General features: G+C 43.5%; 1 pseudogene; it reads left to right on the top strand.

Moving 5' to 3' along the window:
• Window positions 1-4,878: 4,878 nt before the first annotated feature.
• LOC101771673 lies at window positions 4,879-6,000 on the top strand (annotated as a pseudogene).
• The last annotated feature ends 12,879 nt before the right edge of the window (window positions 6,001-18,879 follow it).

An 18,879-nucleotide genomic window follows, 5' to 3' on the forward strand; every position in this document is an offset into this window, starting at 1 on the left:
GGATAAAAGGGGTCTTATCCTGGTGTGTTTCACGGATAAAGCTTTGACCCTTTATCTCGGTTGGTGTTACCAACCGGGATAAAAGGGGGGGTCTTTTATCCCGGTTGGTGTTTCAAACCGGGATAAAAGGCCTCTCAGAGTCTTTTTTTCCCATTAGCCTTTGCAACCGGGATAAAAGGTTCCGGTTGGTGAGCCTCCCACCAGTGACTGAGTTTTAGTCCCGGTTGGTGAACCTTTTATCCCGGGCCAACTTTAAACCGGGACAAAAGGGGGCGGATGGAAAGTCGTTTCTCTACTAGTGGTGTTCGAAAGCGCTTAATTCCATCCGAGCCTTCACGTGGTTCCCCCGGCCCTGTGCTAATTATTGTTTCTGGATTTGTGCGTAAATGATTTTTGTCCCACACCAGGCCACGGCACGCACCGGCGCCGCGTCCTGGTGTTCCCGCTGCCGTTCCAGGGCCACATCAACCCGATGCTGCAGCTCGCCGACGCGCTCCACACGCGGGGCCTCGCAGTCACCGTGCTCCACACCGCGCCGGACCCCGCGCACCGCCTGGAGTTCCGATTCTTGCCCGTGCCCGACGGCATCCCTGCCGACGTCGCCGCGTCCGGCCCTCCAGGACGTCCTCGTATCTGTGCTCGGGGCTGACGAACAGGCCCTCCCGCAGCTTGGCCAATCCCCGCTCCAGCCGCCCGTGCGCCTGCCGCTCCCGCCGCCCACGCCGCCCAGTCCGCCCGTCCCGTGCGCCCGGCCGTGGACGCCTCCTGCCGTCATGCCGCGTCACCCATCGCCAGCGGTGTTCCGCACCCGTGGCCGCCCTCCTACCCCTTGACCCTTGGATGATGGGGTGAGAGGAATGGATAAGGAGAGGGAGACGGAAGCGATAAAAGGGGATGGATATATGGAGAGGAGGTTCGAGTCCACGGGAGTGCTCGATTTGGAGGCACGGATCTCTGATGTGGCGGAACATGTTTCACTATCGGAAATCTCTAATTTGCCAAGTGTTTTTATGTTTGCTGAGTGCATTCCTTCGAACACTCGGCAAAAAGCTTTTTGCCGAGTGCTGCGCGAAAAATACTCGGTAAAATAATTACACTAGGCAAATAAAGGATTTGCCGAGTGTTTTCTTTTTTGCACTTGGTAAAAAATAATTTTTTTCTGAAAAAGAGAAGAAAAAAAGTAAAAAAACTTTGCATATGCCCCCATCTGGGACACTCGGCAAATAAAAATAACCTAATTAACCGCCCCAGCACCCAGCCCCCAGCGCCCCCTCCCCTCCCTCACTCGATCAACGGACCAACTTCCACCAGAAAACAAGCAATATAATGGTGCATTCAGCTGGGAAGAATCTATCTGCCGTCGTCCTCCTGCTCGTCGCCGTAGCCGCCGTTGCGGGTACGTACACGCGTGCACATGCATCAACTACGTACATGTTGCAAATTAAGCCGCGATCGATGTCGTTTGATCAATCTTTCAATTCTTTAAGCTAGCTAGCTAGCTAAAAGTTGTTCTGTTGCATAAATGAACATTCATGCCTGTACAGGTCGGATCCTTGGAGCAGAGTCGGCGTCGGTTGGGGGCTATAATATTTTTCCTTGCAACGATCACCAGAGTTCTAATTTTAAAGGAGTGTGCTTTGGATTGATCCACGACAAAGCCTGCAAGCGTGTATGCTTAGCCGAAAGCAGCGACAATATTTCCGGCGGCTGTGACCTTTTGCAGTGCTGGTGCCAAACCAGATGCACATCTGAGACTGTTGCTGCTGCTAGCGCTCCGAGCCTCGCCTGAACAAAAACCATCCGATCCATGCATCATCCCGGCCCGGCCCTCGTGTAATAATAGCATATAACACTGTATGCTTGCAAGTTGTTTGTTTTCTTTTTTGTCAGTAATTTTATTTTCCGAAAAAGTTGGCAGAGCTCTTCCTATTCTTTAAGAAGATGAGAAGTTTGATTATAGTTTTACATGGACCTTACAAGAATAAATATGATCACAGTACACATGAAGTAGCAAAACAGAGCAAGCATGTATGAAGTCATGAGAGGTTGAGCTCTTCTCGTATTAACGGAGTACCACACGCCGGTCTTCGAATTAGAACATCATCCTGTATGAGCTGAAAAACCTGATCGACCCTCATCGTTGTGTTCTTGAAAATCCGTCGATTTCTTTCCTTTCATATGTTCCAAGTGGTATACATGATAACCGCCGCCACCGATCTTCCTTCACTAGTAGAGAAACGACTTTCCATCCGCCCCCTTTTGTCCCGGTTTAAAGTTGGCCCGGGATAAAAGGTTCACCAACCGGGACTAAAACTCAGTCACTGGTGGGAGGCTCACCAACCGGAACCTTTTATCCCGGTTGCAAAGGCTAATGGGAAAAAAAGACTCTGAGAGGCCTTTTATCCCGGTTTGAAACACCAACCGGGATAAAAGACCCCCCCCTTTTATCCCGGTTGGTAACACCAACCGAGATAAAAGGGTCCCCCACGAGTTAATACAAAACGATAGTATCCCCTACATAATCAGATGTGGTGTGTAGGTGGGATGGCAAGGAAGCTACGCGCGAGGTTGGAGGTTGTGGGTTCGAATCCCACGAACCGCGCACGCGCATATTTCGCGTGAAAAATCGCGTGACTTGTGACTTGTGACTTGCGCGTGTGAGGGGCCTGCCTGGGAGCTCGTGAATTTTTTTTTTTTTGCAGCGTCGGCGCTCTCGATCCTTTTATCCCGGTTGGTGTTACCAACCGGGACAAAAGACCCTTTTATCCCGGTTGAGTGACCCGGGATAAAAGACCCCCCCTTTTGTCTCGGTTGGTTTATCCCGGATGCATTTTCGGGATAAAAGCACCCTACCAACCGGGATTAAAGCTCACTTCTCTACCAGTGCTTGCTTTTTTATCAACAGCTTAAGAGTCTCATGTCACCATTGCTCTATATCCTGTACCGCATCCGACAACAGGTTAGCAGGCCACCCCATCCAAGTGGTAATCTTACCGGTGAAAAATCCACCTTTAGTCTGGATTGGAGAGTCAAATCTCTCGAATATCCAACCGAGAACAGCAGTAGCACATTGTTTGTTCAAGAATTTTCCGCTGTTAAGATGCATAGTAAAGCTCAATCATGCCAGGATCATTATATCTCAGTCAACCGGAAACCGCCACATCTATAATTTATAAATTTGTGAATGTTACACCAAGCTAGAAAATAATTAATTATTAATAGGTTTATTTACGTACATTTAGATCGGTGTATGTGCTCCCAGACGTAGTACATAAGCTACACAAGCCATCCATCTCGAAGCCAGCTCCATCACAGACCACTGATTGCAATCCCACGGAACTAGATCGGGAGGTCATGATGGTTGATGTAGACTCGATCAAGCCCTTCATCGACTTTGTCATGGAGTAGAAGCTGCCAGAAGATGAAGGTGAAGTCGGACAAACCCGGAGACGTAGCACAAACTACGTTCTAAATAGCCAACAGCTATTTAGAACAATAAATCAAAATAAAAGACATCACTGACTAAGAAAAATGACTTTAATAGCAACAGCTCGTTTCTATACCAACAATCATAGCCATTCCATATATTTCCATAGTCACGTATACCTTATATTCCTGTAAACTCTAATAATCATAGCTATTGATTTATTATATTTTCTAAAAAGTTACCCACCACTATCATTGTAAAAATATTCAAAAATGAGCTCTAAACCTACATCTAAATTACCGAGCTCAGCTATTATAAAAAATAATTTAAAGTAACCCATAATCTTCATCCAATTTACTAATACATATCATTATAAAGCATAACTTAAAATGTCATTCTAAAATTTTATCTATATTAGCCATGTAAGTTGTTATTAAAAATAACCTAAATTAAACATCTAAATCTTAATCTAATTATCTTGATGTGTATCATACAGAAATATCAAAAAGTAAACTAATATATGATTCTAAATTACCTATTTATATCATTATTAATATAAAATACTAAGTTAAAGTATATACATATGATGAATGTCACCATTTAGACCATTTATACATGTATGTGAGGAATCGATGAAAAATATTGATTTGTATGCTAAACATAATGTATGGAGGATTGGAGGTGCGATACAAAATGGAAAAAGTATGAATATGGATGAAAAAGTACATAGAGTAATTATTAATTAAAAATCAATTACAACTGGACAAAGATAGGTACATATCTGTATAAGTATTATGTTGACGTATTGAAAAAATAAGAGAGTAGTAGGTAATCAATTTTGATTATTAGCTAGGAGTTTAATTTCTAAATAATTTTCAAGTACAATAGCTTCTAAAAATATTAGCCCGTGCGGGAGCACGGGTTGATGGACTAGTTCTACGTATATCAACAAACTATATTAAGGACTGGCAACTATTTCACAAGAAAACCTTCTATAGCCCCAAAAATTGTGCAAAGACTATAGGGCAATATATGCATATATTCGATGTGATTTAGTCGAGAGATCGACAAGTCGGAGCTACCTTCTTCGATCTGTTTGCTTAAATAAATTTTGTTAGATCAGTTCGTATGTTTAGTTTCACAATAGATACGGAAAAGCCTCTCCCAAGAACAATATATGCAGCATGCATGCGTGATATAATTAGCACATATAGATAAGTAGGCCCCCCATGTCTGCACTCCACCACCTATAGCGCGTCTCCCCTCCTCATCTCCTGATCCGTTTGCACTTGCTGATGAGACCTACGACCACCAGAATTCGGATACTGCTTCTTTCGCATCTGTTAACTCTCAAACCATGCTACACGCTACAGATATGGTACTGGATGAAAATGCTTTCTCCTCGATGTATCAACAACACTAATTACTGATCGGCCCGTTTCGCTTCAGGACAGAAATACGTGTGCACGTTGCATGAATTGTGAACTGCTAGCCATTTGCTGCATACTACGTGGAACACGTTCAGATCATTCATTTGCAGCGCTACGTAACCTAAATAATCTTCAACATCCATGCAGCTATCAGCTACAACGCCGAGCAGGCGAGAAGAAGCATCGGAACGGCCACAAGTAGCAACCAATTGAATCCATGGACAACCAGCCGCTGCCCTACTCCACTGGTCAGCCCCCGGCGACCGGCGGAGCCCCGGTGCCCGGCGTCCCTGGCGCGGCCGGGCCGCCACCGGTGCCGCACCACCACCTGCTCCAGCAGCAGCAGGCCCAGCTGCAGGCGTTCTGGGGGTACCAGCGGCAGGAGGCGGAGCGCGCGTCGGCGTCGGACTTCAAGAACCACCAGCTGCCGCTGGCCCGGATCAAGAAGATCATGAAGGCCGACGAGGACGTGCGCATGATCTCCGCGGAGGCTCCCGTCCTGTTCGCCAAGGCGTGCGAGCTCTTCATCCTCGAGCTCACCATCCGCTCCTGGCTGCACGCCGAGGAGAACAAGCGCCGCACCCTGCAGCGCAACGACGTCGCCGCCGCCATCGCGCGCACCGACGTCTTCGACTTCCTCGTCGACATCGTGCCACGAGACGAGGCCAAGGAGGAGCCCGGGAGCGCGCTCGGCTTCGCGGCGGCCGGGCCTGGCGCCGTTGGGGGAGGCGCGGCGCCCGCCGCCAGGATGCCGTACTACTACCCGCCGATGGGGCAGCCGGCGCCGATGATGCTGGCCTGGCAAGTTCCGGCCTGGGACCCGGCTGGCAGCAAGGGGCGGCGCCGGACGTCGATCAGAGCGCCAGCTACTGCGAGGAAGGGCAAGGGTTTGCCGCAGCAGGCCATGGCGGTGCCGCTAGCTTCCCTCCTCCTGCACCTCCGAGCTCTGAGTGATCTGCTGCGCTCCTTCGTGCTGGTTTAGCTACATGTGCGGACGCCCTTGAAGTGAATGTCGATCGTTCACTGTGTCACGGTGTAAGTGCAAACATGGTAATGGAGCTACATACAGAACGAATAAGTGCGACGTGAGTAATTTGTACATGCACGTGATGTGCTGATCAATCAAAGATTAACATGCAGTTTGATTAATTACTAGCCAGCTGTTATTCTCACGGCTCTAGTAGTCTAGTGCTTGAGATCTCCAAACTTTTAAGTCGACTTCAGATGAGCCGTAAGAGTGGTAAACTTTAGTTTCGGGATTTGAGATGACTTTCCATGGATGCCTGACCCTGACCTAGAAAAGGCCTTGCGAGCAGCAAGCTAGGGAGAACGATGCAGGGAGCGGTATGGTGAGGCGACGGGAATTGCCTGTCGCGGGTCGTAGGACAATCGGATGGGCTCCTGGGACTGTGGGAGGGCGGCTTCCGGAATTCAATTATTATCAGAGGCGTAACAACATCTTGACCGACTTGGCGAAAGAACGATGGGAAGCGGAAGAGAGACATATAGCATCGTAGCATGGCATCGACGGCCGCGGCTACCATGATCTATATGACCTGAGACATCAGAAATGGGTGTTGCCATCATGGGCCAATCGAATACTCCGTAGTTAGCAGGGGCTCCCTGTGCGGGGGGGCTCCATTTTGTTGCCGGGCCAGGTTCAGATTCAGTTAGCAGCGCGTCATGCGTCCCCTCCTCCAGACCCTGAATCACAACGGACATCGGGCAGTGTGTGGCCAACGGGCGACGTACGGACATCGAACGTGGAACTCGAAAGCAACGCGGAGAGGTCACAACTTTAAGGGTTGGCCGAACAACGATAAGTTTGCCATTGGTGGACTTGAAGGGTTGCTGCTTCCATCTTTTTCTTTCCCCAATCAAGATCACAACTTTCAAGATTGTACGTAACGACGACGCATGTCCAATAACTTTTACTCTGACTTCGTCCAAGATAGCTAGCCTAAACTGCTCCATCTATTCCAAACTATAGGTTGTTTTGGATTTTCTAGATCCATACCTTTTTTCTATACATTTAGATATAATATATATCTAGGTGTATAGTAAAATCTATAAATCTAAAAAAATCAAAGCAACCTATAATTTGAGACGGAGGGAGTATTTGCGTATACGGCTACACATGCTACAAATCTCCAGGTAATATCTGCTAGGAATCAGAACTGCGTAATGAAGTCACCATGCACGTACGATGCAGCGCCGAAAATGTCCACAAAGGCACGTTCCGTTTTTGGAATTTTATTACACCGAATCCATGTCAACAGGATGGCCAGGTACAGTACTAATAGTAATTAAAACACGCGAGAAAAATGATAGAAAGAAACTCGCAATAGCATTGACAACTTGGGGATCGATCTCGCAGCCGCGGTGATTGTTGCATGTCTATAAATACTTGCTATGTTCGATCCTTTTGAAGGCACACACTACGCAGTCAAGAAACAATCCACAGCTAGCTAGCCGCATTAGCAAAATGGCCTTCAAATCCATAGCGTTCCCCACGCTCCTGCTCCTCGCTGCTGCGCTCATGCTCGCGGCTTCCGCCCACGCCCAGGCACCGGCCTCGACACCGACTCCGGCACCGGCGCCATCCCAATCTCTGTGCCCTAATGTCTTGAGCGACATTCAGGCCTTCGAAACGGCAGCTAGGGCGCTCGTGGACAAGATCGAGATGATTTTAGTTCCTAATATCATGGTGAAGCTCGATACCACCCTTGCGATGCTAGGTCTCCTGCACCCAGGTGTGAAATTGTGTGTGTGCACCAATAATCCTAGCAACCTCATTCCCGGCTCGGGGCCCAAACTCAGATGCGTTGGGGCCGGTATCACTGTCTAAGCATGCATGCTGGCGCGCGCAACTTCAAATTAAATGGGCGCGTTGCCTGGTTGTTTACGTATACTACTACTTACATCAATAAGGTGCCTTGTAAGGTGATCGATGCATATGAGTCTGCACATGTTTGTGTTGTTGTGCGTCCGGAGTTTAGATCTGTTTAACTTAATTGGTCATCATGTGTTGTGCTTCTTGTACGTTGTCTGCTCAAATGCCATATGTACTGGAAGCATGTTGTATTACTATCAAGGACATTTGTTCATTCTGCTTAATATAATAATGATCGGTTACAGTATCACAACTTGTTGCAGTGGCCATTGTCAGAACGCCCCATATCACGCGCAGTCAATCTTTGAACGCGAATTGCACATGTATATAATCTATCAATACTTCTAAAGAATCTATCAAATGCGTTCCCGTCCTGGCGGTGGCGGAAGCAAAGTTGTGATGTGATGTGACTGAGGACACCACTGGTTGTTGATCCTATATAATGGCATAAATAACTCGCAATCTTACTATTACTAATTAGAGGCTCCTTTTAAAGCCTCCAGGTGAAGCCACCTAGGATTCCCAGGTGGACACTCTAGAAAAAGAGAGAAATCCTAGAAATTCTCACAAAAAAGCAAAACATCCAACCATCAATCGATAGATTCAAATCATCATAGCCATTGGATCTATTATGTTTTCTAAAAAATTACCCACCTATGCTACTATAAAAATAGCCTAAAGTAACCCCCTAAATCTATATATAAATTACTCACCTCTACCATTATATAAAATAAACTAAAGTAACCACCTAATCTTCATCAAAATTACCTACTTATGCCATTATAAACAATATTTAAAATAACCCCCTAATTTGCAACCGAATTGCCCACCACTATTATTTAAAAACTTAAAGTAACCCGTTAAATTTGCATCTATATTACCCACACATTCCATTATTAAAAATAACATGATAACCCTACGTTTGAATCAAATAACCTTAATTAAAAATATACAGCAATATATGATTCTAAATCATCTATATCTTGCACTATTGATATATGATATAATCATTAAGGTCTATACACATGATGTGTCACCATTTATAAAGATATAGATGAAGTGATGAGAATATAGATTTCTATGTTAAAATTGTATCACAAACTTAGGGTTCATTAAACAAATTGAAGCGCATACCTGCAATCCAAAGTGAAAAGTTAGAGATTATAAATGTTGATGAAAATATTTTAGAGTAATTACTAACTAAAATGTATCACAATTGGATGAAGATAATAAGTATATATCCATATAAGTATTGTGTTTGAATATTTAAAAAATGAGAGGTAGCTTATGGTAATATTTTTTAGCAATGTAGTACCTTTTTTTCCATTGGAGACTCCGCATTAGTTCCCACGAGACAGGCTAAAAAAGAGACAAATTCTCATAAAAATCAAAAACATCAAATACCAATCCTGTAAACTCTAATAATCATAGCCATTGATCTATTATATTTTCTAAAAATTTACCAACCACTATCATTGTGAAAATATTCAAAAATAAGCTCTAAACCTATATCTAAATTACCGAGCTCAGCTATTATAAAAAATAATCTAAAGTAACCCCAGAATCTTCATCCAATTTACTAATACATATCATTATAAAGCATAACTTAAAATGTCATTCTAAAATTTTATCTATATTTTGCATCTAAGAATTTGGTTGGCTATTTTCTTTTCTCACTTTCTACTCATTACATCAATGCTGCCAGTTTCCTCACCTAGCAGGGTTTTCATGTTTAATCAGGAGATAGGATAATAGACTGCGGCTAACATACTTGTTTTCCTCTATTCCTCTGGTTTTGATTTCAATAGCAATGAACACTACTGCGCACCTGTATCTAGGGCCTACCTGTATCGGCTCATCCATGCCAGCCCAAAGCGCACCAGTATCAAAGGCAGCACCAGTACACGTTGGCCCAACAACTGACACAGGTCAGAGCAGAAACACCAGCACACACCAGCACATATACATAACATTTCAAGCGGGGCACCAAATTTTGTCATTCGAAACTTTTGATATTTTAGGAACTTAATGGCTTGTACAAGGATGAAATCAATAGTAGAAAGATGCTGTAAAACTTCGGCAATAGATACTATTCCTCAACTCCAATCCCGATTACAGGATTGGAAAAAGTGCTCATGTGAGTATGATGACCCGGCTTAGGGTCTTCTAAACAATTCATCTAGTATATATTTTTATATTAACAATGATGTAAATAGGTAATTTAAAATTATATATTAGTTTACTTTTTGATATTGCTCTATGATGCAGATGAAGATAATTAGATTAAGGTTTAGGTGTTTACTTTAAGTTATTTTTAATAATGATATACGTGGATAATATAGATAAAATTTTAGAATGACATTTTAAGTTATGCTTTATAATAATGTGTATTAGTAAATTGGATGAAGGTTATGAGTTACTTTAGATTATTTTTTATAATAGCTGAGCTTGATAATTGAAATATAGGTTTAGAGCTTAATTTTGAATATTTTCACAATGATAGTGGTGGTTAACTTTTTTGAAAATATAATAGATCAATGGCTATGATTATTAGAGTTTACAGGATTGGTGTTTGACGTTTTTAATTTTTATGAGAATTTGTCTCTTTTTTCTGGCTTGTCTCATGGGAACTAATGTGGAGCCTCCAATGGAAAAAAATGAAACTACATTGCTAAAAAACTATTACCATTAGCTAGCTCTCGTTTGTTAAATATTCGAACACACAATGCTTATGTAGATATATACTTAATATCTTCATCCAATTGTGATAGATTTTATTGAGTAATTACTCTATAATATTTTCATCCATATTTATAATCTTTAACTTTTCACTTTGCATCGTAGGTATACGCTTGAATTTGTTTAATGAACCTTAAGTTTGAGATACAATTTTAGCATAGAAATCTATATTCTCATCAGTTTATATCCTTATAAATGGCGACACACATCATGCGTATAGACCTTAATTATTATATCGTATACCAATAGTGTAAGATATAGACGATTTAGAATCATATATTGCTGTATATTTTAAATTAAGGTTATTTGATTCAAACGTAGAGTTATCTCATGTTATTTTTAATAATGGCATGTGTGGGTAATATAGATGCAAATTTAAGGGGTTACTTTTTAAGTTTTTTAAGTCATAGTGGTAGGCAATTCAGTTGTAAATTAGGGGTTATTTAAATATTGTTTATAATGGTATAAGTGGGTAATTTTGATGAAGATTAGGGGGTTACTTTAGTTTATTTTATATAATGGCAGAGGTGGGTAATTTATATATATATTTAGGGGTTACTTTAGGCTATTTTCATAATGACATAGGTGGGTAATTTTTTAGAGAACATAATAGATCCAAGGGCTATGATGATTTGAATCTATCGATTGATGGTCGGATGTTTTGCTTTTTTGTGAGAATTTCTAGGATTTCTCTCACTTTCTAGAGTGTCCACCTAGGAATCCTAGGTGGCTTCACCTGGAGACTTCAAAAGGAGCCTCCAACTAGTAATAGTAAGAGATTCAAGGCAGTGCAAGGGATGAGTCTGAAATCTATACAACCAAAATAGGCACAACTTTAATTGCCTACCAAAACCAACATGAATTCGATGCCATGCATTTGTATATATGTTGCGCTACATACATCTCCGCCTAGAGAAACAATATGATTCACTAACACTATGATAGTTAACATATTAGCATCCACGGAAGCATGAGTGAGCATGGGAATTGGAGACATTGCGAAAGAGTCGCATGCAAGTCTGCATAACAAAGGCAGTCTCAATTCCCGTACACATGCAACCTTAGCATACGAGACTCGTGGCGACTGACTTCCTAGAGGCATTTAGTGCCTTCTTTCAAGATTGCTGGATCCTCGCACATGGGAGCATCAAGTTTCAGATGTGCTACAACACTACTTACTTCTCAGTTAATCTCATTGCATTGGACTTTGTTTTGTAGATAAAATATGCAGGCAGTCCCTAAACTATTTTGCGATTCTCATCCAGAGCCCCAAATACTAAGTTGCAGATCAAGGTCCCTAATATATTTATATGGTCCACCTGGACTCGTAGCACTGAGCTTGTGTCTACATGGCTCTCTTTCAATTTTTTTTTCTCTCCTCCCTGTTCAGTTCCTCTATACCAAGTGGGGGTGGTCACTGGCGCGCCCCTTCATATTGTGGAAATTGCTTGTTTTGGTGCTTGGGTTCGGAACTTTCAGATAACGATGCTCTTCATGGATCATTGATTTCCTTACAATTCACAGTTCATTTTCACGTCATCCGGTTGTCGAGGTCATGTATACTATGTGGAGCTTTTTTGTACGTGCATATCCATTTCCTTCTGCGAAGGCAGTTCAATTTCCTATATATACTCCTGGAGTGATTTCTGTGTGATAACAATAATGTTTGAAGCTGTTTGATTGAAGAAAAGCACCCATCTTGCATGGTTAAGATTGATAAACTAGTGAATGCAATGCAATGCAATAGGCAACGTAGTACCAATTTCTAGCTGGATTCTTAATACACGAATTCATGTATTTCATTTGTCTGAATATGTGTCACTTTGGCCGCTTCAATGTTCATTTGATTACAAACTTGTATGCGGCGCAAAAAATGTCAACAGAAGTATAATGTACAAACAGTGGAACCTGAAAACCTGCGAGCCGCCAGGCTTCTCCTTAGCCCGGAGAAAAAGAAAAGCATATTGTCCCGGACTCTGCGCACAGCGCTGCTGGCATTATTTATTTATTTATTTATTTATTAAGGTGATGCTGCTAGCTTGTTCCTGACAGAGAATGAAGAAGGGAGCGGAATTGAGGGCAGATAGAGGCCCGCTTGAATCATCAAGAATATGCCTCTTTCCTGATATCTCCAAATCCCACATCTCAAATTTTTTTTAAGTTTCCTCTCATCATCCCATTTGTTTCTGTGGGTACAAATATTTTTACTGAAAAGAGAGGCACTATTAAGATCGTGTGGCTTGTTTCAGAGATGTGTAAATATGGAAGTGTGCCGCTTCATATTTATATCAGTTTGCGCTGATGACTGATATTCAATTGTGCCTACTTCATGATATAAATTTGAACATTCATGTGCGTTGCCTTGAAGATTCTACTAGTCCGGCGCTACCGCAACATTTTGACAAATTTGGTAAAGTTAGGCAATCAAAGTCAGTGTCACTCAAATCCTAACAGCCCCTTGAATAATGCGCATGTCATCTTGTTGACTACATAGTACCTGTTATTGAAGGTTGCCTGTTAGCTCATCGAGTGACAGATACTGCTCTGCACCCTATTTTTTGTTTTGATCAAATATTTACGCACTGGGCCCATCAAATACTAGTGAATGCAATGATTGATCATTTTTCACGGGTGTTTGTGCTATGAGCAATAAAAATCGGTTCCTTTTGACCGATTCTTTGCCATGTTTCCTAGCTGCTTGTACATAGGGTTAAAATGGTACGGTTATGACTAGAGACCGCATCAAAAGGGGTCAAAAGCCCACACGCCTCAGCCAGATATTGGATCACCACTGATCAATCGTAAGTTCGACAAGGATATGGCTGTGCTCCCTCCTTGCACTCTGCCGTCTTCCATTGGCTTACCGGCCACAACGCCAACCCGCTCCTCTCCCCGTCCTGTTCATTGCAATGGCGAAGGCAGAACAACTGGATGAGCAATCTGCCCGTTCCTCTCCAGCACCAGAATGACGTGCCCGGCGTCCCGTTCTTGCCCGTTCCTGCAGCACAAGTTGGCTACTCATGCGGGAGACCACCTGGTGCTAACACTGTGATAGGAGCAATGCTATCACAATGTGGGTAGATTGAGGGATGGCATCTTGTTGCTTCTAAGACGGATCGGGGCAGTATATAAACATCGTATTTATGCTGGTTATTGGCTTATGGTATGGAGTGGATTAAGTCGTGCTCTTTTGGTTATACATATTTCAAACTCATACCTTGCCTTGAATTTTCAACTAATTCAATGTTCATGTTCCGTGAATTTACTTTGATTTTGTGCTCCCTATAGCTGGCCCCTCTACGTTATGAGGTTGCCATATAAAGCCCTCGGACAAGCTAGCACTAATTATGTTGAATGGATGTGGATTCAATTTGGCAGTTGGCAGTTGGATCGATCTATCATTTAGACTGCAAACCAACCCTTCATTTGTTCCACGCGACTTTTCTGCAAACCGTGCTCAGAGAAAATACGGCCCGCAGCATCTAGAATGCAAGTGGACAAACTGAACGGCAACTTTTCTGCAAGTGGATCGAGTCGTTGTTTTCGGCAAGGATTTTTCTGCACTCATGAAAATTATGGCTCTGCAGCGTCTTGAATGCAGGTTGCTGGTATGGCAACGATGTTGGGACCCATCACCGACAAAATAAAAAAAAAATCCAACCTCACTTTGTCTTCCTCCGAGCAGCACAGTACAGTGTCGCAGCAGAGGAAAACCCATACTTGTCAAGTAAAAGAGCAGTCACAGTAAACTACAGTATTATCTGCGGTATAGCTTAGGCCCACCAGTAGGACTGCGGTATAGCTTAGGCCCACCAGTAGGACGGGTTGAAATGGGTTTCACGGGGCAGGTTGTGACGCAAGGTGTATTTGAATGGGTTAAAATAGATTTTAGTATCTAATGCGTTCGGACGGGTTGGACGCAAAGCTAATTCAACCCTCACACGCCAGCGTGCTTCCTGACACACGAGGTGACGCAGCGAGCCGACATATAAGCCCAGCCGCACTACTTTGCACAAGTAGCGGACTGTCAAAGTGCAACAAATTTCGGTCAGTTTTTCTAAAATTTTAAGGTGTGAAAACGAGATTTTAGTTTTAGGATCCGGCTCTTGACGCGGGGTCCATATATAAGTACAGATGCACTACTTTGTACGAAGTAGTGGACCGTCAAACTAATTTATCTGCAACAAATTTCAGTTGATTTATCTAAACTTTTAAGGTGTGAACACGAGGTTTATATAAACTTATAGGTTCATAGATTCATGTACTAAACCCATAGGTTATATCAATTAGTGAAGCGGGTTGGATTGGATTTAGACAATAGAATAATAGAGCAGGGCGGGATGGGTGAATGGGCGGGATGGGTGAATGAGTTAATTTAATACTGTCTATTTGGAAGCCCCTTCCCAGGCCACAACTAGTGTAAGGTACTAACTGAAAAAAAAACTGCCGGGTTGGAGAAAAACTGAGTATTTATCAAGGAAAACAATAGTTAGTACTAAAGTACAACAAGACACAAAACAACCTTAAACATTATTGCCTCTGCAGCTGCTGCAATTGCTCACCTTGGAGCCGGCAAGAGGTCCACACACGACCGACCATGGAGCCCAAGTCAACGTGCGCAAGGACAAGCGGCACACACACTGCTGACCGTAGAGGCCCGTACTCCTCTTCCTCCCCGCGCTCATCTTCGTATGAAGATGCATCCTGATGCTTGTTGTGCTCACCTTGCGCTCCACTTGCCAAGGCGTCACTAATAAAAAACTGACCTTCTACCCTCAAAAAAATCTCGGAACGAATTGGATCCTGGACTATCTCAGATCTAAATTTCAAAGTCACCCCTTAGTCCCAATTTGTAATACAAATCGGGACTAAACACTAGTAGAGAATTGGCCTTTAGTCCCGGTTGGTAGGGTGCATATCTTCCGAAAATCCATCCGGGATAAACCAACCGGGACAAAAGGGAGGGTCTTTAGTCCTGGGTCTTTCAACCGGGAGTAAAGGTCACCCTTTAGTCCCGGTTGGTGACACCAACCGGGACTAAAGGGCCTGTCACGCTAGGCACGGGACAGGTCCTTTAGTCCCGGTTGGTAAAAGCAACCGGGAGTAAAGGGTGCCCCTTTAGTCCCGGTTGGGTTTCCTAACCGGGAGTAAAGGGTTACCCTTTAGTCCCGGTTGGAATCCAACCGGGACTAAATGGCGCCCTGCATGGCACCCTGGCTGGCGCCTGAAATTTTCATGCATGCATCACGTACGTAGTACCGCGACCCTTTTGTTAACCTTTAGTAGTTGAGATGTTTTTTAGAATGAAATCAACTAGTATTTAAACGAATGGGATTTTTAATTATACAATTACTATATATATATACACAATTCTTATACACAATTCAACTAGTACAAATCCATCATAATAAGTGCGTATTATATATACAAATAAATCAAAGTATCTATCTACAATCTTCCCGTCGAGGTGTTGCTGATCGGAGTGTCTAATTGTCGTCCATCGTAATAAAATTCTCCTTTTGGATCTACCACCTCATCCATTAGGAATCCAATGAGACCTTCACATATTGCCGCTACTCTTTCTTCCTTCAAGAGTCCTTGTTGAATATTTAACATCTACAATTTGGAAATTTGTGAATGTTACACGAACAAATACATATAAGGAGCTAGAAAATAATTAACTAGTAATAGTTTTATTTTACGTACTTTAAAGTTGTGCGACATCATCTTTAGTCCCTTGGGTCCCATAAAACTGTGCATGTGCTCGCAGATGTAGTAGCCACATAGATTATTCCCGGGTTCCTGTCTTAAGCACTTCAGTGCGGAAAAAAATAAGTTATGAAATATTCGGGTTATACAATGTAATAAATGTGCAGACTTCATACTTACCGGGAAGTCTGTGTTCCATGTAAGTTTTTCTTTGAATGGACCTTTGTGTGTCCTTATGAATTGTTTCCATGCGCTGCGGATTAGAATAATGAATGATATAGTGTAACAGGGATAAAATTTAGGAAACAAACTTTTGCATAGAGATAAAGGTCCAGAATTATTACAAGCCTAGCATGTCTTGCATGTCTTGGTACTCCACCGGATCTTTCCTCAACGAATCGAAGACAGTGACATGGCTTCTTTCAGGCTCAATTATAATAAGGATCCAGTGGAAGCTGCGTACGTAAAATGTTCATGCATATTAGAGCTAACTAACATGTAGAGATAAGGAGAAAGACATCAAAAGTAGACGGTATACACACACTTACTTGAAGTTGTATGGAAGTAGTATGAAATCCTTGAATGTTTGTTTGTCTAGGAAATTGTATACTTCCACCAAGATTTTTTTCGGCGCTAATTGTATCTATTGTTGGTTAACTACAGATGGATCCATGAAGCCTATATGTAGGTACGCCTCTCGGCGGCACGTCTGAATTAGCATCCTACATAAAATGGAAGACGAAGTTAGTACGGTGACGCACGCCAAAATTTACATGTAGAGATAAACGGACACTTACAGAACCCAAGCGCTGATCAGAGAGACGTCCAGGCATCATGATGGTACACTTCGTATATATCCTTGAAGTCTAGCCACAACACTTTCTCGCCTTCGCCGTAAAAATCTATCGGTTTTACCTTCAGGCCGAGCATCTCCCTCGAGTCGGCGGATGCCATCATGTACCATTGATGGAATGCGTATATCTTTGTTGATAGCTTCCGTACCAATGAAGGCTTTACTAGAGGTTTGCCTAGCTCATAAGGCCATCTCAGCTCAGGGGACGGTGCAGTTGGCGTCTCAACTTGCCCTAAGCATTCATCAAGTCCCAGACCTGTTTCTTGCATGAACTTCAATACTTCTGCTTGTTGATCTAAGGGCATTGCTGCTACCCTTTGAGCGTCTTTTTTTGATAAATGGCTGAGGTCGGGGACAGCACCACTGGAAGATGACTTTCCTTTCCTTTTATCCTTTTCATCAGCCTTTACTAAAGCCCATTCATAGTTTGATAAGAGTGGTATCCTTTTCTTGGCTCCTTCTTCCATCCTGATAAAAAAGTTTAAATCTCTTCGATTTACTGGCGGTGGCTCTATCTCCCTTGCTTTTTTTTCTTCGGCTTGTTTCTTGAACCACTCACTGGCCTCTCGTTGGATTTCTGCCCACTGTTCCGCATGAGACATTGCCTCCCAGCGTTCCTTGCGAGTCACTTCAGGCTCCTTTGTTTTCTTCTTTCTCTGTCTTTGCTTGGGAGGCGGTGCTCGTGACTTCTTTAGTGGTGCTGTAGGTTCCTTCATGGGGGCGGCTCTTGGTGCCGACGACGGTGATCGGGAAGGGGTGTTGTTATTGTCGTCGTCGCTCCCACCACCAGGATGCGGTGGAGATGGAGACCTTGATATAGATGGAAGGGACGGTCCTAGAGCAGGTTGTGTAGGAGATGACGGTCTTGAGCTATGAGGAGAAGGTCGCTGCTGGGGATCTACGGGGAGCGGTCTTGAGCTCTGAGGAGATGGCTCCGTGCCGGGAATAATGATGTAGCATTTTCACCATAGAATGATCCCATGAAGCGTATCTGCCAGTGTCTTTTCCCCGTCACCTCCCGGGAGGTCGAGCTCTAGACCTTCATATTGGCTATCAACTATTTGCTCTACGCGGACGCTGGCGTAGCCAGGTGGAATCTCCATGCCATGACTGCTCTGCCCTGCCAGGGTTGCTAACGCACTCCCGTACGCTACCTGTACATATAGCAGAAGTAAACAAGTTATTAAACTCCGATCACGAGGCATGGATCAATTGACAAGATTGCATAAATATTATGTATAAGTATACCTTAATAGTGAGGTTGCCGACCGGTGCATGCAGCTCACATGTGGTGCGTTGCGTGATGGCATCCACGGGGAACCGTTGCTCCTCCACGGGTAACTTGGGCGTCTGCACATCAGGGACCCCTGTAGAAGCACAACTGCTCAAGAGGCGTTGAGAAGGGCTGGCGTTGTTTGGATTCGGCAATGCTCCAGATTGGGCCAACTCCGCAACTGCGTGGGCCACTTGACGATTGATTTCCTCCATCACTCTTTGTTCTTGTGCCTGCCCTTTGGATTCTAGCATCTGCCGCCAGCTCTCCTCGATCTGTTCCTTTCTTCGCTTCCGGTTTCTGTACGATGCGTTGTCACCTCAGAAAGCAAACTTCCACGGAATGACCCCGAACCCTCGGCAATGTCCTAGGTGCTCAGGATTATCGAGGGCCAATGTGAGCTCATCATTTTCTCGGTCCACCTTCAACCTCCCAGCCTTAGAATCTTCAATGTTCTTCATAAGATGTTCGGCCTTCTCACGTATTGTGTCATTGAAAATCAACGTCCCATCCTCTTGGCTCAGGGAACCTCCATGAGCGTAATACCAATTTTTT

This window comes from Setaria italica, chromosome II (assembly GCF_000263155.2).
Source record: "Setaria italica strain Yugu1 chromosome II, Setaria_italica_v2.0, whole genome shotgun sequence".
NCBI lineage: Eukaryota > Viridiplantae > Streptophyta > Magnoliopsida > Poales > Poaceae > Setaria > Setaria italica.